The sequence below is a fragment of the Giraffa tippelskirchi genome, chromosome 11 (genome assembly GCF_054371585.1).
Source record: "Giraffa tippelskirchi isolate mGirTip1 chromosome 11, T2T-mGirTip1v1.2.pri, whole genome shotgun sequence".
Classification (NCBI taxonomy): domain Eukaryota; kingdom Metazoa; phylum Chordata; class Mammalia; order Artiodactyla; family Giraffidae; genus Giraffa; species Giraffa tippelskirchi.
In genome coordinates this window covers 79555361-79581848 of record NC_137285.1, presented here as the reverse complement: position 1 = coordinate 79581848, position 26488 = coordinate 79555361, and the positions used below count along the sequence as shown (strand labels likewise).

The 26488-nt window shown below is 40.2% G+C and overlaps 1 protein-coding gene across 17 annotated transcripts in view; it reads right to left on the bottom strand.

Moving 5' to 3' along the window:
* Positions 1-26404, bottom strand: part of KBTBD3 (kelch repeat and BTB domain containing 3) — a 69983-nt gene extending 43579 nt beyond the window's left edge. For 8 of the 17 annotated variants that reach the window (XM_081543892.1, XM_081543877.1, XM_081543887.1 and 5 more), the window contains exon 1: positions 25941-26404. The gene's annotated coding sequence lies outside the window, so the exon portion shown is untranslated. Of the gene's footprint in view, positions 1-23834; positions 23956-25940 lie in introns of all 17 variants that reach the window. The other 9 variants (XM_081543885.1, XM_081543891.1, XM_081543870.1 and 6 more) reach the window with 3 other exon arrangements.
* Between the last annotated feature and the right edge of the window lie 84 nt (positions 26405-26488).

The following is a 26488-nucleotide window of genomic DNA, read 5'->3' as shown; positions in this document are numbered from 1 at the left end:
CGTGCTGCAATTCATGGGGTCGCAAAGAGTTCGACACGACTGAGCGACTGAACTGAACTGAACAGTGATCAAAACATTATGCACTAGGACAAAACTAGATACATAGACTAATGGGAAACACACATAAGTTCAACTAATGTTTGACAAGGAGGCCACAAACTCAGTGGTAAAAAGACAAATTTCTTCAAAACCTGAGCTGGGAAAAATGGATATTCACATGCCAAAGAATGAAACTACATCCGTATTTCATCATACCCACAAAAATTAACTCAAAATTAATTAGAGACTTAAATGTAAAATCTGATACTATAAAACTCCCAGAAGAAAAATGAGGAATAAGCTCCTTGACCCCAGTAATGGCAATGATTTGGGGAGGTGAGGGGGTGGTATGACATCTAAAGCGCAGACACAATAAAATAAACAAGTGGGACTATAGCAAACAAAGAGGCTTCTGTACAGTAAATGAAACAATCTACAAAACGAAAAGGCAATCTGTAGAATGCAACAAAATATTCTCAAACCACACACCTGATAAAATGTCAACATCCAAACTGTATAATAAACTCAAACAACTCAATAGCAAAAAAAATCCAAATAATACCATTAAAAATGGGCAAAAAAATCAAATAGATTTCTTTTCCCAAAAAAGATATTCAAATGGCCAACAGGAACATGAAAAGGTACGCAACATCACTAATCAAAACCCTAATAGATCACCTCACACTTTTGGCATAGCTACTGTTAAAAACAGAACCAATAACAAGTGGTGTTGGGGATGTGGAGAAAAGGAAAGAAACCTTTGCATACATCTGTTGTGAATGTAAACTAGTATAGTCAAATAGAAAACACTGTGCAGGTTTTTTGAAAAATTAAAGATAGAAGTACCACTTTACGCTTCAGTCATGTCCAACTCTTTGCAACTCATGGACTCTAGTCCACTAGGCTCCTCTGTCAACAGGATTTTCCAGGCAAAGATACCAGAGTGGGTTGCCATTTCCTCCTCCAGGGAGAAGTACCACATGATTCAGCAATTCAACTTCTGGGTATATACCCAAAATACATCAAATCACTATCCTGAATAGGTGTCTGTACCCCCACTTCACTGTAGCATTGTTCACAATAGCGAAGACTTGGAGACATTGTACAGGCCCATGGGTAAATGAAAGGATAAAGAAAAAATGATATACACACACATACACACACACACACACAGGAAAATTATTCAGCCATGAAAAAGAAGGAATATTGCTAGTTGTGACAACACGGATTGACCTTGTGGGCATTATGCTAGGTCAGATGGAGAAAGACAAATATTGTACAATGTCACTTATATGTGGGATCTAAAAACCTCAAGTCATAGAAACAGAATAAATCAGTGTTAGCCAAAGGTGGGTGGGTGTGTGTGTGCAGGAGAGAACTGGGTAAAAGTAGTAAGAATATACAGGTTTTCAGTTATAAGATAAATAAGTTCTGGAAATGTAACATTCAGCATGATGACAATAGTTAACAATACTTTGTGGAATATCTGAAAGTTACTAAGAGAGTAGAGCTCACAAGTTCACATCAGAAGAAAAAACTAACTTCAGGAGACAGATGCTAACTTATTGTGGTAATTATTTAGCAGTACATGTATGTGTGTGTTCATTTGCTCAGTGTGTTCAGCTCTCTGTAACCCTTTGGACTTAGCCTGCCAGACTACTCTGTCCATGGGATTTCTCGGGCAAGAATATTGGGGAGGGTTGCCATTTCCTCTTCCAGGGGATCTTCCCAACCCAGGGATCAAACCCATGTTTGCTGTATCTCCTGCACTGCAGGAATCATAATGTACACCAAAAGTACAATGTTATATATCAATTACATCTCAGTAAAACTAGGGGGCAGGAAACTAAACATATATCATACAACTCAATTATCACAGACCTGGGCATTTATCCTAGGAGAAATAAAAATTTATGTGGGCATAAAAACCTGTATATAACTTTCCACAGCAGCTTTATTTATATAGTCAAAAACTGGAAACAACCAAAATGTTACTAAACAAACGGATGAGTATACATACTGGTACATCTGTACCAAGAAGTATAACTCACCATTAAAAGGAACAAATTACTATATACACAATTTAGATGAATTACAAGAGCATTATCAAGAATGAAAATTCAGTCTCTAAAGGTCACATATTTTATAATTCCACTTCTAAAATATTCTTTAAATGATAAAATTATAGGCATGAGAAAGATATTAGAGGTTTCCAGGCATTGAAGACTCTGTTGTGGGGGTTTAGAGGAAGTGGATATACACAAAGGAGACTTGATTGTGACAGTAGCCACAGGGATCCATCACAGGTGATAAAATGACATGAAATTACAGTGTATCAATGTCAAATTCCTGGTTTTGTATTTGAACAATAATTATGTAAAACATAAAACTGGGGAAATTGGGTGAAGGATACATGTGATCTCTCTGTACTAGTTTTGTAACTTCCTGTGTATCTGTAGTTACTGTTTTAAAAATGAAGAGAAAAAGACAACGACATTTAAATTCAAATCAGAAACTATTTTGACTTTACGGTTCTTATTCAAAACACTCAGAATATTCAAAGAAAATTTCCCTTTTATTTTTGGTGTAACTGGTTCCTCAGTTTTTAAAAATAAGTTGAATGTAAAACAAGAAGAAGATATCCAAATCTGAGACTTTCAAAAGGATAAAATCTCTATTTCTTCATTGTGGTACAGATCTTGAGAACATCAATTTTAAAAACTCAACCATAAATTTTTTATATTAAGTTTACTGATGTTAAAAATATGAATGTAATTTGGATTGTTAGATTAAGTCAATTACTGAGTCTGATTGTTCATGAAGAATTAAACAATTAAACTCAATAATATAAGCATAAAGAAGCTCTTTGGGGGACTTTCAAAATGGCAGAGGAGTAAGACTATACCATGAAGACTCTACCACAAATGCATCTGCATGTGGAACAACTCGTTCGCAACACCTTCTGGATGCTAGCAAAAGATGCCAGACTTCCAAAAAGGCAAGCTAATCTCCACAGAATGAAGTAGGGCAAAAGATACAGGAAAAATGAAAGACAAAGGCTTGGGACGGGGACCTCAACCTCCAGGAGGGAGCCGTGGAGGAGGAAAAGTCTGCACACTCAGAAACCCCCTCATGGGCTGGGACAAGAGCATCTTCAGAACCTCAAAGGGGAATGCAGCAACATCAGGAAGGCAAAATGAAAAGAATTCACCACAGAGATAACTGCTGACCAGCACTTTCCAGCTGAGACACTGTTTGCATGCCCAGTACAGTGAGTTGGGACTGGGTGCTGAGGCTCAGGCTTCAGGCACTCGACCCCAGGGTGAAAACTGGGGTTGACAGCAATGATGCTACTCTGAGGGGGCTAGTACAACAGAGCTGAGGGAGTCCAGGGTAAAGCCTGGGCCTTCCAGAGAGTCAAGGGATCACTGCTGCAGGGAAACTCTAATTCCACACGCGCACAGACTACAGGACTCTGCCTTTGTGAGAGCCATAGAAGGAAGAAGCCACAGATGTGGACTGCGACCCCAGAGGTAGGTACACTGGTCACCACCACCAAAACTGGCGCAAGTGCCAGGTGTGGCCCTAGCCACGACTGCAGTTCACCATCCGAGAGTGTGGAATGCAGGCTGACTGGCCACCTCTAAAGCCAAGGCGAGGGCCAGAGGTTGTTGACAAAATGCCACTGTGGTCCCAACCCCAGAGGCAGCAGCTTTCACCAAGCACAGGTCACTGCCCAGACCTTCCGGGGAGCCTTTGCAGCTTGGCTCTGCTGAGGGACAGACTCCCCTGAGGGAGCACACGACAGCCTGGCTGCAGCAGCCTCCTGCAGGCCTCCACGTCCGTGGGCACTCCCACACGTCCCAGTTGTGTCTGCCATTCACTCCCTCTCCCAAGTCAAACTGAGCAAGCGAGCCCTGATCAGCTGCTACTCTCACTCACTCTTGTCTGGGTGGGGAACAGACACTGGAGGGTGGCCTACAAGCAAGAGCAGGGCCAAAACCAAAGCTGAGCACCAGGGGTCATAGGATGGAGGAAGAGGAAGGGAATGTGCACCTCTAGCCGCAGGTGCAGCAGATTAAATCCCCACAAACAGCCTAAGGCTGCGGACTTTGGGGGCAAGAACAAGCTGGACTAAGACCAGATCTGAGTCTGAGCTGACTGTATAGCACCCACAACAGGTCCAGAGACCTTCCCAGAAATGTTGGGAGGACTTCCTGAGTAGACAGAATGACTAGTGCTCACTGTGCACAAGGACAACGGAGGATTCAGGAGGACATTCTTCTCTCTATATATGTATGTAATTTTTCTTTTTCATATTGTTGTAATGGTGTTCTTTATTATTCCTGTTTTATTTTTTAACTTACTTTTCCTTTTTAAAAACCTTTTACTTTAGAATAAATTTATTTTTTTCCTATTTTTAGAGTACTCTAGTTATATTCCATTTTTTCCCACATTTTTGATCTTGTATTTTTGCTGCTTTAGTTTTTAGTATTTGTTTTCACTTAGCATTTGCTTACTGGCTTGAATGTACTCTCTTTTGGTTCCTATTCTTATTCTTTTCTCTCTCTCTCTCTCTTTCTATTCACTTTGTGAGTATGAGAGTTCCTTTGTTTGTTCTTGTCTGTTGATTGTTGCTTGTGTTGCTTTCACCACTTGTCTTGGGGTTTTGTCTGTCCATTGTTTTTCTTTCTATAGTTGACTTCCTCTTTTTCCTTTTGCTTTTCCTTTCTTTTTTTTTCACCCTTTCCCCTCTTTTCTTTTTTTTTTCCTCTCACTCCTTTTTTTTTTTTTTTGCCCTTTATTATTTTTTCTTTCCCTTTTGTGCTGTGTGGCTTGTGGAGTCTTGGGGCTATAGTAAGGAGTCAGGCCTGAACCTCCAAGGTAGGAGACTTGAGTCCAGGGTGTTGCACCACGAGAGAACTCCCAACCCCATGGAACATTAAACAGCAAGAGCTTTCCCAAAGGCCGCCATCTCAACACTAAGACCATGCAACACACAAAAGGCCAGCAAGCTCCAATGCCGGACATCTGATGCCAAACCATTAGCAAAACATGAACACAACACTGCTCAGTAGCAGAGAGGTGTCCCAATGCCACACCTTGTTTACAGACACCCCAAAACAAACCACTGGATGCAGTAATGTCCTTTGGAAAGACAAGATCCAACGCCAAGCACCAGAACACAGGCACCAATCCCCACCAACAAGTAAAGCTTCACAAGGCACTGGTCCAAATCCATCAGCTGGGGATCAAGTCCACAAATAACATGAACTACGACCTTGCAGCTACAGAAAGGAGACCTCAAGCACAGTAAACTAAACAAAAGGAAAAGACAGAGAAACATACAGTAGATGAAGGAACACGGTAAAACCAACAAAATCAAACAAATGAAGAAGAAATAGGCAGTCTACTGGAAAAAGAATTCAGAGGAATGAAAATAAAGATGATCCAAAAATGTGGAAAATGAAAGCACAGATAAACAGAATGGAGGCACGGACTGAGAAGATACAAGAAATGTTTAATAAGTACCTGGTAGAAACAAAGAACAGATAATCAGCAATGAAAAACACAATAACTGAGAGGAAAAATACACTAGAGGAAACCAAGAGCAGAATAATTGAGGCAGAAGAATGGATAAGTGGGCAGGAAGATAGAATGGTGGAAATAACTGAAGCACAGCAGAACAAAGAATGAAAAGAAACGAAGACAGCCTCAGAGACGACTGTAACATAATTAAGCACACCAACATTTGAATTATTTAGGACCCAGAAGAAGAAGACAAATAGAAAGGGTATGAGAAAATATTTGAGGAGATTATAGTCAAAACTTCCCTAACATGGGAAAGGAAACACCATACAAGCCCAGGAAGCCAAGAGAGTCCCACACAGAATAAAACCAAAGAGAAACAGACCGAGACACATATTAATCAAACTAACAAAAATTCAGTTCAGTTCAGTTGCTCAGTTGTGTCCGACTCTCTGCGACCCCATGAATTGCAGCATGCCAGGCCTCTCTGTCCATCACCAACTCCCGGAGTCTACCCAAACTCATGTCCATCGAGTCGGTGATGCCATCCAACCATCTCATCCTCTGTCGTCCCCTTCTCCTCCTGCCCCCAATCCTACCCAGCATTAGGGTCTTTTCCAATGAGTCAACACTTCGCATGAGGGGCCCAAAGTATTGGAGTTTCAGCTTCAACATCAGACCTTCCAATGAACACCCAGGATTAATCTCTTTTAGGATGGACTGATTGGATCTCCTTGCAGTCCAAGGGACTCTCAAGAGTCTTCTCCAACGCCACAGTTCAAAAGCATCAATTATTCGGCGCTCAGCTTTCTTCATCATCTAACTCTCACACCCATACATGACCACTGGAAAAACCACAGCCTTGACTAGACGGACTTTTGTTGGCAAAGTAATGTCTCTGCTTTTAAACATGCTATCTAGGTTGGCCATAACCTTCCTTCCAAGGAGTAAGCGTCTTTTAATTTCATGGCTGTAATCACCATCAGCAGTGATTTTGGAGCCCAAAATAAAGTCTGACACTGTTTCCACTGTTTCCCCATCTATTTCCCATGAAGTAATGGGACCAGATGCCAGGATCTTAGTTTTCTGAACGGTGAGCTTTAAGCCAACTTTTTCACTCTCCTCTTTCACCTTCATCAAGAGGCTCTTTAGTTCTTATTTGTGCCATAAGGGTGGTGTCATCCGCATATCTGAGGTTATTGACATTTCTCCCGGCAATCTTGATTCCAGCTTGTGTTTCTTCCAGCCCAGCGTTTCTCATGATGCACTCTGCATAGAAGTTAAATAAGCAGGGTGACAATATACAGCCTTGACATACTCCTTTTCCTATTTGGAACCAGTCTGTTGTTCAATGTCCAGTTCTAACTGTTACTTCCTGACCTGCATACAGGTTTCTCAAGAGACAGGTCAGATGGTCTGGTATTCCCATCTCTTTCAGAATTTTCCACAGTTTATTGTGATCCACACAGTCAAAGGCTTTGGCATAGTCAATAAAGCAGAAATAGATGTTTTTCTGGAACTCTCTTGCTTTTTTGATGATCCAGCAGATATTGGCAATTTGATCTCTGGTTCCTCTGCCTTTTCTAAAACCAGCTTGAACATCTGGAAGTTCACGGTTCACGTATTGCTGAAGCCTGGCTTGGAGAATTTTGAGCATTACTTTACTAGCACGTGAGATGAGTGCAATTGTGCAGTAGTTTGAGCATTCTTTGGCATTGCCTTTCTTTGGGATTGGAACGAAGACTGACCTCTTCCAGTCCTGTGGCCACTGCTGAGTTTTCTAGATTTGCTGGCATATCGAGTGCAGCACTTTCACAGCATCACCTTTGAGGATTTGAAATAGCTCAACTGGAATTACATCACCTCCACTAGCTTTGTTTGTAGTGATGCTTTCTAAGGCCCACTTGACTTCACATTCCAGGATGTCTGGCTCTAGCTGAGTGATCACACCATCGTGATTATCTGGGTCATGAAGATCTTTTTTGTACAGTTCTTCTGTGTATTCTTGCCACCTATTCTTAATATCTTCTGCTTCTGTTAGGTCCATAACATTTCAGTCCTTTATCGAGCCTATCATTGCATGAAATGTTCCTTTGGTATCTCTAATTTTCTTGAAGAGGTCTCTAGTCTTTCCCAATCTGTTGTTTTCCTCTATTTCTTTGCACTGATCGCTGAGGAAGGCTTTCTTATCTCTCCTTGCTATTCTTTGGAACTCTGCATTCAGATGAGAATATCCTTCCTTTTCTCCTTTGCTTTTCGCTTCTCTTCTCTTCCCAGCTATCTGTAAGGCCTCCTCAGACAGCCATTTTGCTTTTTTGCATTTCTTTGCCATGGGGATTTTCTTGATCCCTGTCTCCTGTACAATGTCACGAACCTCTGTCCATAGTTCATCAGGCACTCTGTCTATCAGGTCTAGTCCCTTAAATCTATTTGTCACTTCCACTGTATACTCATAAGGGATTTGATCTAGGTCATACCTGAATGGTCTAGTGGTTTTCCCTACTTTCTTCAATTCAAGTCTGAATTTGGCAATAAGCAGTTCATGATCTGAGCCACAGTCTGCTCCTGGTCTTGTTTTTTCTGACTGTATAGAGCTTCTCCATCTTTGGCTGCAAAGAATATAATCAATCTGCTTTCGGTGTTGACCATCTGGTGATGTCCACGTGTAGAGTCTTCTCTTGTGTTGTTGGAATAGGGTGTTTGCTATCACCAGTGCGTTCTCGTGGCAAAACTCTATCAGCCTTTGCCCTGCTTCATTCTGTACTCCAAGGCCAAACTTGCCTGTTACGCCAGGTGTTTCTTGACTTCCTACTTTTGCATTCCAGTCCCCTATAATGAAAAGGACATCTTTTTGGGGTGTTAGTTCTAAAAGGTCTTGTAGGTCTTCATAGAATCGTTCAACTTCAGCTTCTTCGGCATTACTGTTTGGGGCATAGACTTGGATTACCGTGATATTGAATGGTTTGCCTTGGAAACGAACAGAGATCATTCTATCATTTTTGAGATTGCATCCAAGTACTGCATTTCAGACTCTTTTGTTGACCATGATGGCTACTCCATTTCTTCTAAGGGATTCTTGCCCACAGTAGTAGATATAATGGTCATCTGGGTTAAATTCACCCATTCCAGTCCATCTTAGTTCGCTGATTCCTAGAATGTCGACGTTCACTCTTGCCATCTCCTGTTTGACCACTTCCAATTTGCCTTGATTCATGGACCTAACATTCCAGGTTCCTATGCAATATTGCTCTTTACAGCATTGGACTTTGCGTCTGTCACCAGTCACATCCACAGTTGGGTATCGTTTTCGCTTTGCCTCCATCCCATCATTCTTTCTGGAGTTATTTCTCCACTGATCTCCATTAGTATATTGGGCACCTACTGACCTGGGGAGTTCATCTTTCAGTGTCCTATATTTTTGCCTTTTCATACTGTTCATGGGGTTCTCAAGGCAAGAATACTGAAGTGGTTTGCCATGCCCTTCTCCAGTGGACCACAATCTTTCAGACCTCTCCACCATGACCCATCTGTCTTGGGTGGCCCCACGTGGCATGGCATAGTTTCATTGAGATAGACAAGGCTGTGGTCCGTGTGATCAGATTAGCTAGTTTTCCCTGTCGGCTGCCACCCCCGGCCCCCGGGCCCCGGCCCGGCCTAGGCCCTGTAGGCCGCCGCTCCCGGCCCCCATCCTCCGGCCCGGCCTAGCCCCTGTCGGCCGCCGCCCCCGGCCCCCCGCCCGGCCTAGGCCCTGTCGGCCGCCACCCCCGGCCCCCGGCCCGGCCTAGCCCCTCTCGGCCGCCGCCCCCGGCCCCCGGCCCCTGGCCCGGCCTAGGCCCTGTCGGCCGCTGCCCCTGGCCCTCGGGTCCCGGCCCGGCCTAGGCCCTGTAAAGATACCTTTAGGGTCCTCCCAACCCACTGTTCTTGCTAATAGAAATTTTCAGCCATTCTGGTCACACACCCTTCCTGTGTGCCATAAACAGAGGTTCTAACAAAAATTAGACACAAAGAAAAACTTAAAAGAGCAAGGGCAAAACAATAAATAACGTACAAGGGGATTCCCATAAAGCTAATAACTGATCTTTCAGCAGAAAATCTGTAGTCCAGAAAGGAGTAGCAGGATATACTTAAAATGATGCAAAGAAAAAACCTAAAACCAAGACTACTCTTTAGAGTAAGGATCTCATTCAGATTTGACAGAGAAATCAAAAGCTTTACAGAGAAGCAAAAGTTAAGAGAATTCAGCACCACCAAACCAGCTTTACGACAAATACTAAAGGAACGTCTCTAGAGAAGAAACACAAGAGAAAGAGAAGACCTACAAAAACAAACTCAAGACAATAAAATAAGGACCATACATATCACTAATTAGCTTGAATGTAAATGGATCAAATGCTACAAGCAAAAGACACAGACGGGATGAACGGATACAGAAACAAGACCCCTATATATGCCGTCTACAAGAAACCCACTTCAGACATAGGAACACATAGAGATTGGAAGTATGGAGCTTAACTTAAAAATTATATTCCATGCAAGTGAAAATCAAAAGGAAGTTAGGAGTAGCACTACCATACCATATAATAGACTTTAAAATGACCATTACTGGAGACAGGGAAGGACATTACATAAAGATCAAGGGAGTAATCCAGGAAGAAGATATAACAATCAAAAATACATATGCACCAAACATAGGAGAACCTCAATATATAAGGTAATGCTAACAACTATAAAAGGAAAAATCAACAGTAACATAATAATAGAGGGGGGACTTTAAAACCTCACTCACACCAATGGACAGGTCATCCATACACAAAAATTACTAAGGAAACACAAGTTTTAAATGATACACTGGACCAGATGGACTTAATTGATTTCTAGAGGACATTTCATTCAAAAAACAGTAGATTTCACTTTTTTCTCTAGTGCATAAGAAACAAACTCCAGGAAAGATAACATCTTGGGGTCACAAATTAAGCCTTGGTAAGTTTAAAAAAAGTAAAACTAAAACTATATCAAGCATTTTTTTTTTTACCACAATGGTATAAGATTAGATATGAACAACAAGAAAAAACTGTAAAAAAATCACAAACACAGGAAGGCTAAACAATATGCTTCTAAATAACCAAGAATTCACTGAAGATCTCAAAGTGGGGAAAGCAAAAAAGGAAAACACAACAACTCAAAACCTATAGGATTCAGTAAAAAACAGTGCTATGAGAGAAGTTTATAGCAATATAAACCTAGCTCAAGAAACAAGAAAAACATCAAATAAACAACTTACCCTTACATTTAAGCAACTAGAAAAATAAGAACAACAACAACAACAACAAAAAACCCAAAGTTGTTAGAAGGAAAGAAATTATAAAGATCAGAGCAGAAATAAATGAAAAAGAAGTGAAGGAGGCAATAGGAAAAATCAGTGAAACTAAAAGCTGGTGTTTTGAGAAGATAAGCAAAACTGACAGACTGTTAGCCAGACTCATCAAGGAAAAAAAGGAGAAAACTCAAGTCAATAAAATTAGAATAGAAAAAGAAGTTACAACAGACAATAAAGAAATACAAAGGATTATAAAACACCACTATGAGCAACTATATGCCAATAAAATGGACAAGCTGGAAGAAATGGATGAATTCTATGAAAAGTACAAACTTTCAAGAGTGAGCTAGGAAGAAATAGAAAAAATGAACAGACCAATCACAAACACTGAAATCAAAACTCTAATCAAAAAATCTTCCAACAAAAGCCCAGTGCCACATAGCTTCAAAGGCAAGCTTTATCAAAAGTTTAGAGAAGAGCTAACGCATATGCTGCTCAAACTCTTCCACAAAACTGCAGAGGAAGGAAAACTCCCAAACTCGTTTTACGAGGTCACCATCACCCTGATACCAAAATGTGACAAACATACACAAAAAAAGAAAATCACAGGCCAATATCATTGATGACATGTACTGCATGCATGCTTTCAGGTCCGACTCTTTGCAATCCCATGAACTGTAGCCCACCAGGCTCCTCTGTCCATGGAATTTTCCAGGCCAGAATACTAGAGTGGTTTCCCATTTCCTACTCCAAGGGTTCTGCCTGTCCTGGAGATTGAACCTATGATTCTGAGTCTCCTGTAATGGCAAGTAGATTCTTTTACCACCATGTCACCTGGGAAGTCAATAACTAATAAACACTGATACAAAAATCCTCAACAAAATACTAGCAAACAGAATCCAACAACATATTAAAAGGGTCAGATATCCCCTTATCAAGTGAGGTTTATCTCAGGAATGCAAGGATTCTTCAATACACACAAATCAATCAATGTGATACACCATATTAACAAACTGAAAGATAAAACCATATGATAATCTCAACAAAGACAGAAAAAGCTTTTGCAAAATTCAGCACCCATTTATGTTAAAATAAACTCTTCAAAAAAATGGGCACAGAAGGAATCTACCTTAACAAAATAAAGGCCGTTTACAGCAAACCAACAGCAAACATGATTCTCAATGGTGAGGAACTGAAAGCATTCACTCTAAGATCAGAAACAAGACAAGGGTGCCCACTTGTGAGATAGGGTGCCCTATTGTTCAACATAGGTTTGGATGTCCTAGCTACGGCAATCAGAGAAGAAAAAGAAATAAAAGGAATCCAAAGTGGAAAGGAAGAAATAAAACTCTATTTGCAGATAACATGATACTGTACATAAGAAACCCTAAAGATACTATCAGAAAATTACTAGAGCTAATCAGTGAATATGGTAAAGTTGCAGTATACAAAATCGATACACAGAAAACAAATGCATTCCTATATACTAACAATGAAAAATCAGAAAGAGAAATTAAGGAATCAATCTCATTTACCATTGCAACAAAAAGAATAAAAAACCTAGGAATAAATCTATCTAAGGAGACAGAAGAACTGTATTCAGAAAACTATAAGACACTGATGAAAGAAATCAAGGATGATATAAATAGATGGAGGAATATTCCATGATCCTGGGTTGGAAGAATCAATATTGTGAAAATGGCTATACTACCAAATGCAATCAACAGATTCAAGGCAATCCCTATCAAATTACCAATGGCATTTTTCACAGAACTAGAACAAAAAATCTCAGTTTGTAAGTAAACACAAAAGATCCCAAATAGCCAAAGCAATCTTGAGAAAGAAGAATGGAGTTGAAGGAATCAACTTACCTGATTTCAGACTATACTACAAAGCTACAGTCATCAAGACAGTATGGTAGTGGCACAAAAAGAGAAGTACAGACCAACTGAACGAGATAGAAAGCCCAGAGACAAACCCACGCACCTAGGGGCACTTTATCTTTGACAAAGGAGTTAAGAATATACAATGGGGAAAAAGATAGCTTCTTTGATAAGTGGTGCTGGGAGAACTGGACAACAACGTGTAAAAGAATGAAATTAGAACACTTCCTAACACCGTACACGAAGATAAACTTGAAATGGATTAAAGACCTAAATGTAAACTATAAAACTACAGTTTCATACAAACTATAGAAACTATAAAACTCTTAGAAGAGAACATAGGTGGAAACAAGGTGAAAAGACAACCCTCAGAATTGGAGACAATAATAGCAAATGAAACAACTGACAAAGGATTAATCTCCAAAATATACAAACAGTTCATACAACTCAATGCCAGAGAAACAATCCAATCAAAAAGTGGGCAAAAGACATAAACAGACATTTCTCCAAAAACATATGGATGGCTAATAAACACATGAAGAGATGCTCAACACCACTCATTATTAGAGAAATGTAAATCAAAACTACAATGAGCTATCACCTCACAGCAGTCAGAATGGCCATCGTCAAAAAGTCCGCAAACAAGTGCTGGAGAGGGTGTGGAGAAAAGGGAACCCTCGTGCACTGCTACTGGGAATATAAACTGACACAGCCATGATGGAAGACAGTATGGAGATTCCTTAAAAAATCAGGAATAAAACTACCATGTGACCCAGCAATACCACTTTTAAACATATACGCTGAGGAGTCCAAAACAGAAAAAGACACATGTACCCCAATGTTCACTGCAGCACTATTTACTATACCTAGGACATGGAACAGAGAAGGCAATGGCATCCCACTCCAGTACTCCTGCCTGGAAAATCCCATGGACAGAGGAGCCTGGTAGGCTGCAGTTCATGGGGTCGCTCAGAGTCAGACAGGACTGAGCGACTTCACTTTCACTTTTTGCTTTCATGCATTGGAGAAGGAAATGGCAACCCACTCCAGTGCTCTTGCCTGGAGAATCCCAGGGATGGGGGAGCCTGGTGGGCTGCCATCTATGGGGTCACACAGAGTCGGACACGACTGAAGCGATGCAGCAGCAGTAGGACATGGAAGCAACCTAGATGTCCATCGACAGATGAATGGATCAAGAAGCTGTGGTACCTACATACAATGGAATACTACTCAGCCATAAAAAGGAACACCCCTGAGTCAGTTCTAATGAGGTAGATGAACCTAGAGCCTATTACACAGACTGAAGTAAGTCAGATAAACAAATATCATATATTAATGCATATATATGAAATCTAGAAAGATGGTACTGATGAACTTACTTTCAGGGCAGCAATGGGGAGAACACAGAGAACATTTATGGACAAGGGCAGGAGAGAAGAAGGAGACAGCAAGATGAATGGAGAGAGCAGCATGGAGGCACATACACTAACATGTAAAACAGACAGCCAATGGGAATTTGCTACATGACTCAGGGAACTCACACTGGGGCTCTGTGACAACCTAGAGGGGTGGGAAAGGTTGGGAGGTGGGAGGAAGGTTCAAGAGGGAGGAGACGTATGTACACCTATGGTTAATTCATGTTGAAGTATGAGAGAAATCAAACCAATATTGTAAAGCAATCAATCAATTTAAAATCAATATAATTATAAAAAAAATTCTCCAGAATGTAGGTAGAAAAGGAACATACCTCAACATGATTAAGGTCATGTACAAGTAACCCACAGAAAAACGTTATTCTCAATGCTGAAAAACTGAAAGCATTTTAAGATCAGGAACATGATTAAGGGTGCTCATTCTTAACACTATTATTCAATATAGTTTTGGAAGTCCTAGCCATAGCCGTCAGAGAAGAACAAGAAATAAAAGGAGTATAGATTGGAAAAGAAAAAGTAAAATTCTCACTGTTTGTACATGACATAATACTATACACAGAACACTAAAGATGCCACCAGAAAATTACTACAGCTAATCAATGAATACTGTAAAGTCTGAGAATATAAAATTAATATACAGAAATCCCTTACATTCCTATACACTAAAAATGAAAAATCAGAAAGAGAAATTAAGGAAACAATTCCATTCACCATTGCAACAAAAGGAATAAAATTGCTAGGAATAAACCAACCTAAAGAGACAAAATACCTGTATGCAGAAAACTGTAAGATACAGATGAAAGAAATCAAAGACAACACAAACAGATGAAGTGATATACCATGTTCTTGAACTGGAAAAATCAATATTGTAAAAATGACTATACTACCCAAAGCAATCTCCAGACTCAATGTTATCCCTATCAAACTACCAATGTAATTTTTCACTGTACTGGAACAAAAAAATTCATGATTTGTTTGGAAAAACAAAAGACCCCCAAATAGCCAAAGCAATCTTAAGAAAACCAGAGCTGGAGAAATCAATCTTGCTAACTTCAGACTATACTACAAAGCTATAGTCATCAAGAGTATGGTACCAGCACAAAAACACAAATACAAACCAATGGGACAAGACTGAAAGCCCAGAGATAAACCCACATACCTATGGGCACCTTATTTTTGACAAAGAAGACTATACAATGGAGAAGAGAGAGCCTCTTCAATAAGCAGTGTTGGGAAAACTGGACAGCCACACATAAAAGAATGAAAAGAACACTTTCTACCACCATACACAAAAATAAACTCAAAATGGATTAAAGACTCAAATGTTAGACTAGCGACTATAAAGCTGTTAGAGGAAAACATAGGTAGAACAGTCTTTGACATAAGATTCTCCTTGACCCACCTCTTAAAGTAAGGGAAATAAAAACAAAAATAAATAGGATCTGCATGCATGCTTGGTGGAATCAGTGTGGCTGACTCTTTGTGACCCTATGGGCTGTAGCTCACTAGGATCCTCTGTCCATGGGATTCTCCAGGCAAGAATGCTGGAGTGGGTTGCCATTTCCTCCTCAAATTGATCTTCCTGACCCAGAGATTGAACCCAAGACTCTTGCCATCTCCTGCAGATTCTTTAACACTGAGTCACTAGAGAAGCCCCAAATGACACCTAATTAAACTATAAAGCTTTTGCAAGGCAAAGAAACAATATACAAGATTAAAAGACAACCCTCAGAATGGGAGAAAATATTTGCAAATGAAGCAACTGACAAAGGATTATTCTCCAAAATGTATAAGCAGCTCATACACCTCAATATCAGAAAAACAAACAGCCCAATCAAAAAATGAGCAGAAGACCTAAACAGACATGTCTCCAAAGAAGACATACAGATGGCCAATAAACACATGAAAAGATGCTCAACATTGCTCATTATCAGAGAAATGCAAATCAAAACCACCATGAGGTGTCACCTCACACAGGTCACAATGGCCATCATCAAAAAACCTACAAACAATAAATCCTGGAGTGGATGCTGAGAAAGGGAAGCATCCTGCACTGCTGGTGGGATGTAAAGTGGTATCGCCACTATGGAGAACAGTATGTAAATTTCTTTAAAAACTAGCAGTACAAATACCATATGACCCAGCAATCTCAACACTGAGCATACACCCTTAAAAACCACAACTCAAAAAGACACACGCACCTCACACTCACCACAGCACTTGTTTACAACAGCCAAGACGCGGAGTCAGTCTGGGTGTCCATCAGCTGAGGGAGGGACAAACTGTAGCACATACAGACTACGGAACGAGCGAGCGAGGGAAAGGCGCTCAGGCAGCTCCGACTCTTTCCGACCCCGTGGACTATACAGTCCATAGGATTCTCCAGGCCAGTATACTGGAGTGGGTAGCTGTTCCCTTCTCCAGGGGATCTTCCCAACACAGGGATCGAACCCAGGTCTCCCGCATTGCAGGCAGAATTGTTACCAGCTGAGCCACCAGGGAAGCCCAAACTCAGCCATAAAAAGGGAGGAATTTGAGTCAGTAGTAGTGAGGTGGATGAAGGCCTGTTACACAGAGTGATGTAAGTCATAGAAAAACAAATAGTGTATATTAACACATAAATATGGAATCTAGGAACTAGTACTGATGAACCTATTTATGGAGAATAAATGCAGACCCCGACATTGAGAATGGTCTGTGGACACAACAGGGGAAGGAAAATGTAGGACAAATTGAGCAAGTAGCACTGACATATATACACTATCATGAGTAAAACAGATCAGAGAAGGCAATGGCACCCCACTCCAGTACTCTTGCCTAGAAAATCCCATGGACGGAGGAGCCTGGTGGGCTGCAGTCCATGGGGTTGCGAAGAGTCGGACACGACTGAGAGACTTAGCAGCAGCAGTAGCAGCAGAGTAAAACAGATAACCAGCAGGAAGCTGCTGTAAAACACAGGGAGCCCAGCCTGGTGCTCTGTGACAACGAAAGGGGTGGAATATGGGGGTGTAGGGGGTGTGAAGGAGGCTCAAGAGGGAGGGGATATATATCTAATTATGATGCATCATGTTGATGTATGGCAGAGACCACCACAACATTGTAAAGCAATTATCCTCCAATTATAAAAAAGCATTCTTATTTCTATTGATACAAAGATAGTCACTAAAAGCAAACTTTACTATAAATTTTCAAGTATTCTCAAATATATTAAGTCATACACAGCTAGTCACTTTTATAAAAGATAAAGCCCACCATCCATGTACTCTACACAGGATAAATCCAAGAAGCTGAAACCTTCTATTCTTAAATTTGGTTTGAGTAAGTCTCTACTAATAGAAGGCTCCCCTGGTAGCTCAGGGGGTAAAGAAACTGAAAGTTGCTCAGCCGTGTCTGACTCTTTGCGACCCCATGGACTATACAGCCCATGGAATTCTCCAGGCCAGCATACGGGAGTGGGTTGCCATGCCCTCCTCCAGGGGATCGTCCCAACCCAGGTCTCCCACGTTGCAGGCGGATTCTTTAACCAACTGAGCCACCAGGGAAGCCTGAATCCGCCTGCAATGCGGGAGACCTGGGTTCAGTCCTTGGGTTGGGAAGATCCCCTGGAGAAGGAAAACAGTTACCTCTCGAGTATTCTGCCCTGGAGAATTCCATGGACAGAGGAGAATGGTGGGCTACTGTCCATGGGATCACAAAGAGTCGGACACGACTGAGAGACTTTTAATTTCACTACTAATATTAGCGTATTTTGCAAATGGCAAACAACCTGGAATTGAGAGGTGAAGAACAGGGTCCCAGATGATACATCACTGACTAATGACCCGTACTGATGCTCTTTAAGGCTCTGGCTTCCTTAACTGCAAAGTGGACACACTAAATTACGTTGTACTGTTGTGATGCTTAAATGACATTAATATTAATGTTGTCAACTGGTATATAAATAGTAATGGTCAAAATCAATAATAATGTATACTTAGCGATAAACATTATTAAATGTTAAACAATTCTTAAATCTGGGTAAAAGATTTGTAGGCAGTTCTTTTTTTCCAAAATATTCTATCAATTCAATATCATATTTCACTAATTTTGAGACACAACTTTTCATACTTAACACATCTGAAATTGATAGAAATGTATCTAATAAACACTTTAGTTAAACAGCAGTCATAACATATTTGTTATTACATGGGTTATGTGCATCAAAATGTGAAAGATGTGTATCAGTCTTGGAGAAAACCCTGAAGATAAAAATGGACACTGACTTTGTTTAAAAAAGGATACATCACTAATGTTCCTGATGGATACTGCAACTTTAAGTTGAAGGTGAATAGAAGAGTTAGACTCTGAATGTGACTATCTCAGCAAATTAATTTTGCTTACTTTTTAAAATGTGTGTACAAGGTTGATACGATTTTTTTTTAAAAGGGCTTGCCATAAGAATGAAAACTCCCAAGTCATGAAAAGCTGTGTCACAGTTAAATGGCATTTTTCTATTCACCTTCCTGCTGAAAACACTGAATCATTTTCAAATTTTTTTCTTTTACTGTCTTCCATTAAAATTTGATTTAAAAAAATTTAGTCACTGAAATTACAGGCACCAAGCCCAATAACCAAGCCTTTGATATTAAGTAACAACAAAGGAACATATGCAAATTGATAGAAGAGGAATATGAAACTAAAGCTGTGCTATGACTGATGCAGGCGCTGATTTCTTTAAGTCTCCCACTGATAGAAGTTTGGTCACTGATATTTCTAGCTATTCTATTTCAATATTTGTTACAGAGTGCTAACTATACGCCAGGTACTGAATTACACACTAGAGATAGCAAGGAGAATAAAGTCAGACATGACCGCTGCTTTCCTGATGTTTAGTATATAGAAAAGAAGACTGACAAATTATAAATATAATAAATACTATGAAGAAACAACTGGAAAATGAAAATAAAAATGAACAGTGGGTGGTATTCAATTTCTGATAATGCAATCAGTTCAGTTCAGGCGCTCAGTCATGTCCGACTCTTTGTGACCCCATGAATCGCAGAATGCCAGGCCTCCCTGTCTATCACCAACTCCCGGAGTTTACCCAAACCCATGTCTATCGAGTCAGTGATGCCATCCAATCATCTTGTCCTCTGTCGTCCCCTTCTCTTCCTGCCTTCAACCTTTCCCAGAATCAGGGTCTTTTCCAATGAGTCAGCTCTTTGCATCAGATGGACAAAGTACTGGAGTTTCAGCTTCAACATCAGTCCTTCCAATGAACTAACTGGAATATTAGTTCCAGGACTGAACACCCAGAACATCCCTTTAGGATGGACTGGTTGGATCTCCTTGCAGTCCAAGGGACTCTCAAGAGACTTCTCCAACATCACAGTTCAAAAGCATCAATTCTTCCACGCTCAGCTTTCTTTATAGTCCAACTCTCACATCCATACATGACTAATGGAAAAACCATAGCCTTGACTAGACAGATCTTTGTTGGCAAAGTAATGTCTCTGCTTTTTAATAGGCTGTCTAGGTTGGTCGTAGCTTTTCTTCCAAGGAGCAAGCATCTTTTAATTTCATGGTTGCAGTCCCCATCTGCAGTGATTTTTGGAGACCCAAAAAATAAAGTCTGCCACTGTTTCCCCATCTATTTGCCATGAATTAATGGGACCGGATGTTATGATCTTAGTTTTCTAAATGTAGAGCTTTAAGCCAACTTTTTCACTCTCCTCTTTCACTTTCATCAAGAGGCTCTTTAGTTTTTCTTCGCTTTCTTGCCATAAGGGTGGTGTCATCTGCATATCTGAGGTTACTGATATTTCTCCCGGCAATCTTGATTTCAGCTTGTACTTCATCCAGCCTAGCGTTTCTCATGATGTATTCAGCATATAAGTTAAATAAGCAGGGTGACAATATACAGCCTTGACGTACTCCTTTCCCTATTTGGAACCAGTCTGTTGTTCCATGTCCCGTTCTAACTGTTGCTTCCTGACCTGCATACAGGTTTCTCAAGAGGCAGGTCAGGTGGTCTGGTATGCCCATGTCTTGAAGAATTTTTCAGTTTGTTGTGATCCACAGTCAAAGGCTTTGGCATAGTCAATAAAGCAAAAATAGATGTTTTTCTGGAACTCTCTTGCTTTTTCAATGATCCGGCAGATGTTGGCAATTTGATCTCTGGTTCCTCTGCCTTTTCTAAATCCAGCTTGAATATCTGGAAGTTCACAGTTCACGGTATTGTTGAAGCCTGGCTTGGAGAATTTTGAGCATTATTTTACTAACGTGTGAGATGAGTGCAATTGTGTGGTAGTTCGAGCATTCTTTGGCATTGCCTTTCTATGGGATAGGAATGAAAACTGACCTTTTCCACACTGCTGTTTTCCAAATTTGCTGGCATATTGAGTGCAGCACTTTCACAGCATCATCTTTTAGGATTTAAAATAGCTCAACTGGAATTCCATCACCACCACTAGCCTTGTTTGTAGTGATGCTTCCTAAGGTCCACTTGACTTTGCATTCCAGATGTCTGGCTCTAGGTGAGTGATCACACCATTGTGATTATCTGGGTTGTGAAGATCTTTTTTGTACAGTTCTTCCGTGTATTCTTGCCACCTCTTTTTAATATCTTCTGCTTCTGTTAGGTCCATACAGTTTCTGTCCTTTATTGAGCCCATCTTCACATGAAATGTTCCCTTGGTATCTCTAATTTTCTTCAAGAGATCTCTAGTCTTTCCCATTCTATTGTTTCCTATTTCTTTGCACTGATCACTGAGGAAGGCTTTCTTATCTCTCCTTGCTATTCTTTGGAATTCTGCATTCAAATGGGAATGTCTTTCCTTTTCTCCTTTGCTTTTGGCTTCTCTTCTTTTCACAGCTATTTGTAAGGCCTCCTCAGACAGCCATTTTGCTTTTTTGCATTTCTTTTTCTTGAGGATGGTCTTGATTCCTGTCTCCTGTACAATGTCACGAACCTCCGTCCATAGTTCACCAGGCACTCTATCAGATCTAGTCCCTTAAATCTATTTCTCACTTCCACTGTATAATCATAAGGGATTTGATTTAGGTCATACCTGAATGGACTAGTGGTTTTCCCCACTTTCTTCAATTTAAGTCTGAATTTGGCAATAAGCAGTTCATGATCTGAGCCACAGTCAGCTCCTGGTCTTGTTTTTGCTGACTGTATAGAGCTACTCCATCTTTGGCTGCAAACAATATAATTAATCTGATTTCGGTATTGACCATCTGGTGATATCCATGTGTAGAGTCTTCTCTTGTGCTTTTGCAAGAGGGTGTTTGCTATGACCAGCGCGTTCTCTTGGCAAAACACTATTAGCCTTTTCCCTGCTTCACTCTGTACTCCAAGCCCAAATGTGCCAGTTACTTCAGGTGTTTCTTGACTTCCTACTGGATTTATGGAAGACTGAACTAGACAGGGACATAACCCCCCCCTTTTTTTTTAATAATCCATCTGGCTGATGTGTAAAGAATAAATTGAAAGAAGTTAAGATAGATAGAGTCTAAGTCATTCATTTATTCAACAAATATTATAAAATTTATGAAGTAACTATTATTGTAGTAAGCACTATTGCAGAGATTGGACACAGAGTCAAAAATAATAGAGACAAGGTCCTCCACTCTGGAGTACATTTCTGAGTGGTGAACACACATACAAACTCATACATCCACAAGTTCTCCCACTCTACTGAACATTTTCTATCAGTATACAAGTTTTACTATCTCCCATCTTTAAACAAACATCAAACAAAAGTCTATCATTTGACCTTGCACTCTCTGCTAGCTATCATCCTATTCTTTTATTCCCAGAAAAAATTCTTTAAAGAACTGTCTGCACTAACTTTGCAACCAGTTGTTATCTCAACCCACTACAATCAGGTTCTTCTCTTTCACTCTATTAACATTGCTCATGTCACTGAACCCAAAAAAATTTTAATTTGTATGGAAAGCAAAAGACCCTAAATAGCCAAAACAATCTGAAGAAAGAAGAATGGAGCTGGAGGAATCATGCTCCCTGACTTCAGCCTATACAAAGCTAGAATAATCAAAACAGTATTGTACTGGCACAAAAAAACACACACACAGATCAATGCAAAAGGTCTGAAAGCCCAGAAATAAATACACACACTTATAGTCAATTACAATACAATAGAGATGATAGTCGCTTCAATAAGAGCTGCTGAGAATAGTTGACAGCTATAGGTAAAAGAAAAAAATTATAATAGTCTTTAACACATGTACAGGAAAAAAAACCTCAAAACGGATTAAATACCTAAATGCAAAATCCAATATTATAAAACTCCTAGAGGAAAACCAAGTCTTTGACATAAACCTCAGCAACCTTTGTTTTGTATCCCTCCCCTAGAATATTAGAAGCAAAAGCAAAAAGAAACAAATAGGGCCTAATTAAACTTAAAATCTGTTTCACAGAAAAAGAAATCATAAACAAAACAAGAAGACAACCTACAGAATGGGAGAAAATATTTGCAAACAGTGCAATCAACAAAGTCTTAATTTCCAAAATATACAAACAGCTTATACAACACAATATCAAAAATAACAACCTAATCATAAAATAGGAAGACCTAAACAGACATTTCTCCAAAGAAGACACACAGATGGCCAACAGGCACATAACAAGATGCTCAACGTCCTTCATTATAAGAAATATGCAAATCAAAACTACAGTGAGGTACCACCTTACATGAGTCAGAATGGCCATCATCAAAAAATCTACAAATAAATGCTACAGAGCGTGTGGAGAAAAGGGAACTCTCCTACACTGTTGGTAGCAATATAAACTGGTGCAGCCACTACGGAGAACAGTATGAAGGCTTCTTGAAAACAAAACAGAATTACCACATGATCAAGCAATCCCACTCCTGAGCATATATTCAAGAAAGAAGAAAAGCATAATTAGAAAAGATACATGCCCCCTATGTTCACAGCAGCACTGTTAGCAACAGCCAAGGCAAGGAAGCAACCTACATGTCCATCAGCATATGAATGGATAAAGAAGACATGCTATATCTATAAATGCAATATTATTCAGCCATTTCAAAGAATGAAATAATGCCATCTGCAGCAACATGGATAGACCTAGAGATTATCATACTAAGTGAAATAAGTAAGACAGAGAAAGATAAATATCATATGATATCACTTATTATGTGGAATCTGAAAAACGATACAAATGAACTTACTTAAAAAACAGAAATAAGCTCACAGACATAGAAAAATAACTGATGGTTACTAAAAGGGAAATAGGGGAAGAGATAAACTGAGACCTGGGAATTAAAGGATACACACTATTATACATAAAATAAACAAGGACCTACTGTATACAACAGGGCACTATATTCAAAGTCTCATTTATATATATACATAAAACGTAATCATTTGCCTGTATACTCCAAACACTGTAAGCCACCTATACTTCAATAAAATAAATAAATAATACAAATAAAAATGAAAATAAAATAAACTGTTCATGTCAATGTCACCACACTTTCAACTTGCAGTCAAACGCTAACTTCTCTCCCCTCATCTCATAACCTCTCGGAAGTGTTCACACTGTTAACTAGTTCCCCCTTCTTTTCTGTGCCACAACACTTCTCGGGTTTCCTCTCTGCTTCTTACCTTAAATAAAGAGGCCTAAAGCACTGTGATTAAGAGCATGGTCTTATAAACTTAGCTCTGAAGACTGGTTCAGGAGTGCTTGTCATGGAGGACAGACATATGAAGAGAATGTTTCCTTTTCCTGAACAAGATAGAAAACTAATCAGTATTTCAGGTTAGAATGACGGTGGTTTAGACTAGAGACTAGAAATAGATTTTAGCTCTATTTTAGAAATAGAACCAATAGAACTTTGGGACAGATCGGATACAGGAATTAAAGGAATAGGGGAAATCAAGATTTTGCAATAGAATAAAAAACTAATGAACATTACCTAAAAAATCACCAAATTTTAGAGATGGATTTCATTTCATGCTTTTCTACTAAAACTGATACTTGGGAGAGGTTATGTGATTTACCCAAAGTCACAAAGATAATTGGTGATAGAACTGAAAATAGAACACAAATCTCTCATAATCCTAAGAAGCCACAGATCAGGATCTGGCAAGATGAATGCTCTCACAAGCTTTAGTCCTTTTTTTTCCTAACCAATGCAGTAAAAAATACCGCAATACATTTTTGGGTTTATTGCATATAATTAGGCAAGCTATTAACTGCATACTTTATATGTCTTTAAGAAAAAAGTAAAGAAAGTAAAAGTAGACTATAAATATCAGTATTAGCTTATGAAGAGTAAAATCTATCAAAAGTTCATCAAAAACATTTGCTGAAGTAAACTATTTGTAAAGGACAAGATACACAGGAAATCCCCCTTGAGCAGTTTACATTCTAATTTGCAATTATAAATAATTCAGGCCAACAGAAGAAACGTCATAAGATAGTACTAGAATAATTGTCAAACGAATTGTATAGACTATATGTATATACATATATAATATGTATTTTTTTTTTTTAAGTACACTGTGGTAGTCCTTTAGATTTGAGCTAAGCCTTCAAGGACAAGTAAGAATTTTAAAAGTAGATGGGGAAGGGGATTACATTAAACAAACCTATAAACAGTGTCGACTAAGGTAAGGCTCAGGGCTGGGGGTTAGAGAGTGGGAAGAATGAGCTTTTTATACATGTTCCATGGAGACATTCTCTTTGGTATGACATTTGAGCTAAGACCTGAATGACAAAGAGAAACAAGGAATGTGATGATGGAAGTTGCAGAGAATATTCTGAGAAAACAAGTACAAATAACCACTACATTACCTGCCTACATTAGGCTCTATAGATTGAATACACAGAGCTTAGTTGAATAATAAAAGGGTAGACCATAAATTCCTAAATCTGAGTTTAAGTAATCTCATAAATTCTTTCTCATCTCAGTTTCTGCATCAGTAAAAATTATTTCATAGAACATGTGAGATAATGAACATATAAGTGGTTTAGAAACATAAATAGAACAAAATTGTAAAAGTCAGTTCAAATAGACAAGAATGGAAAAGTTTTAGTATGATGCTTAGCTACATAACGTTAAAAGTAGAGAAATTAGTTACAATCATTGCTGCTATGGGTATCAGCACTTCATACTTTACATATCTTTACATTTTCTCTTTCTGTAGTTTTTTGTACATGTTTCATCTTCTTTGCCAGACTGTAAGCAGATAAAGCACCTGACACGTTTTTAGTATTAGCTAAATGGATATGTGAAGCGAGTAATTAATTTTACAGCCCTTTGAGGATTTGTGTTTGCGTGTGTTCAAGATTCCATTTAGTTGCAAATGATTGGAGGGGGCTTATACCACGAAAAGTTAACAGAAACAAATATAAATGAAAATAGACTAGAACCCATCTTAAAGAAGACGGAAGTAAGCCGCAGGTAACTGTTAAGTACTACTGCTGGCCTTTAGTTAATACTCTGGCAGCCAAAGGAAGAAGGCAATTGGCTGAATCACACAGCGTGGCATTTAATCTAGCTCAAAGATAGGCATTTATATTCATCTACAGATCTCAACTGTTCCCTGGCACCAAACCCACAAGGATCTTTGATCACAAACAACTGAGCAAAGGCGCAGAGCAACTATGAAGGGCTCCTGAAACTACTTAACTTGGCTCCGTTGCTTTCAGAGCCAGGACCCGTAATAACAACGGAACCACCGGCGCCTCAACAACAGAATCCTCACTTTTCTCCCCAGGGCTCCGGCCCGGGCTTGGCAACCGCAGAAACAGCCCCTGGTTCCCGTGACGGCCTCGGCACGGCTTCAGGCGGGGCCGCGCAGCTCCGGGAGGAGCGAGGCAGGGCTCGGAGCGCCGCGCCTTGGCCCGTCTTCCGAGGCAGGGCTCGGGGCCGGGGCGGGCACAAGGCCGGAAGGGCCTCGGGGCGCTCAGGCCTCCGGGGTCGGGTGTTGGGGGAGGCAGCTCGGGGCCCGGGAAACAACTCCTGAGGCGCCGCGCGGCGCCCTGTGTCACGGCAGCCCCCTGCCCCGGCACACAAGGAGCGGCACGGGCGGCCGAGGCCACAGAGCCCTCCGCTCTGCGGACAACGGGGCCAGTCCTGGCCCGGAAACGAGGCGGGCCCCCCACGCTTCCCCAGCGCCCCGAGATCACCCACCTGCACCGCGGTCTCCAAAGTCTCCAGCCCGGCCTCTCCGCTCCCGAGGCCTGGCTGCGATTGGCTCCCGCCGCTGTCGCGCTGCCTCTTCTTCAAGTCTGAGCGCCGGCCGGTACGCGC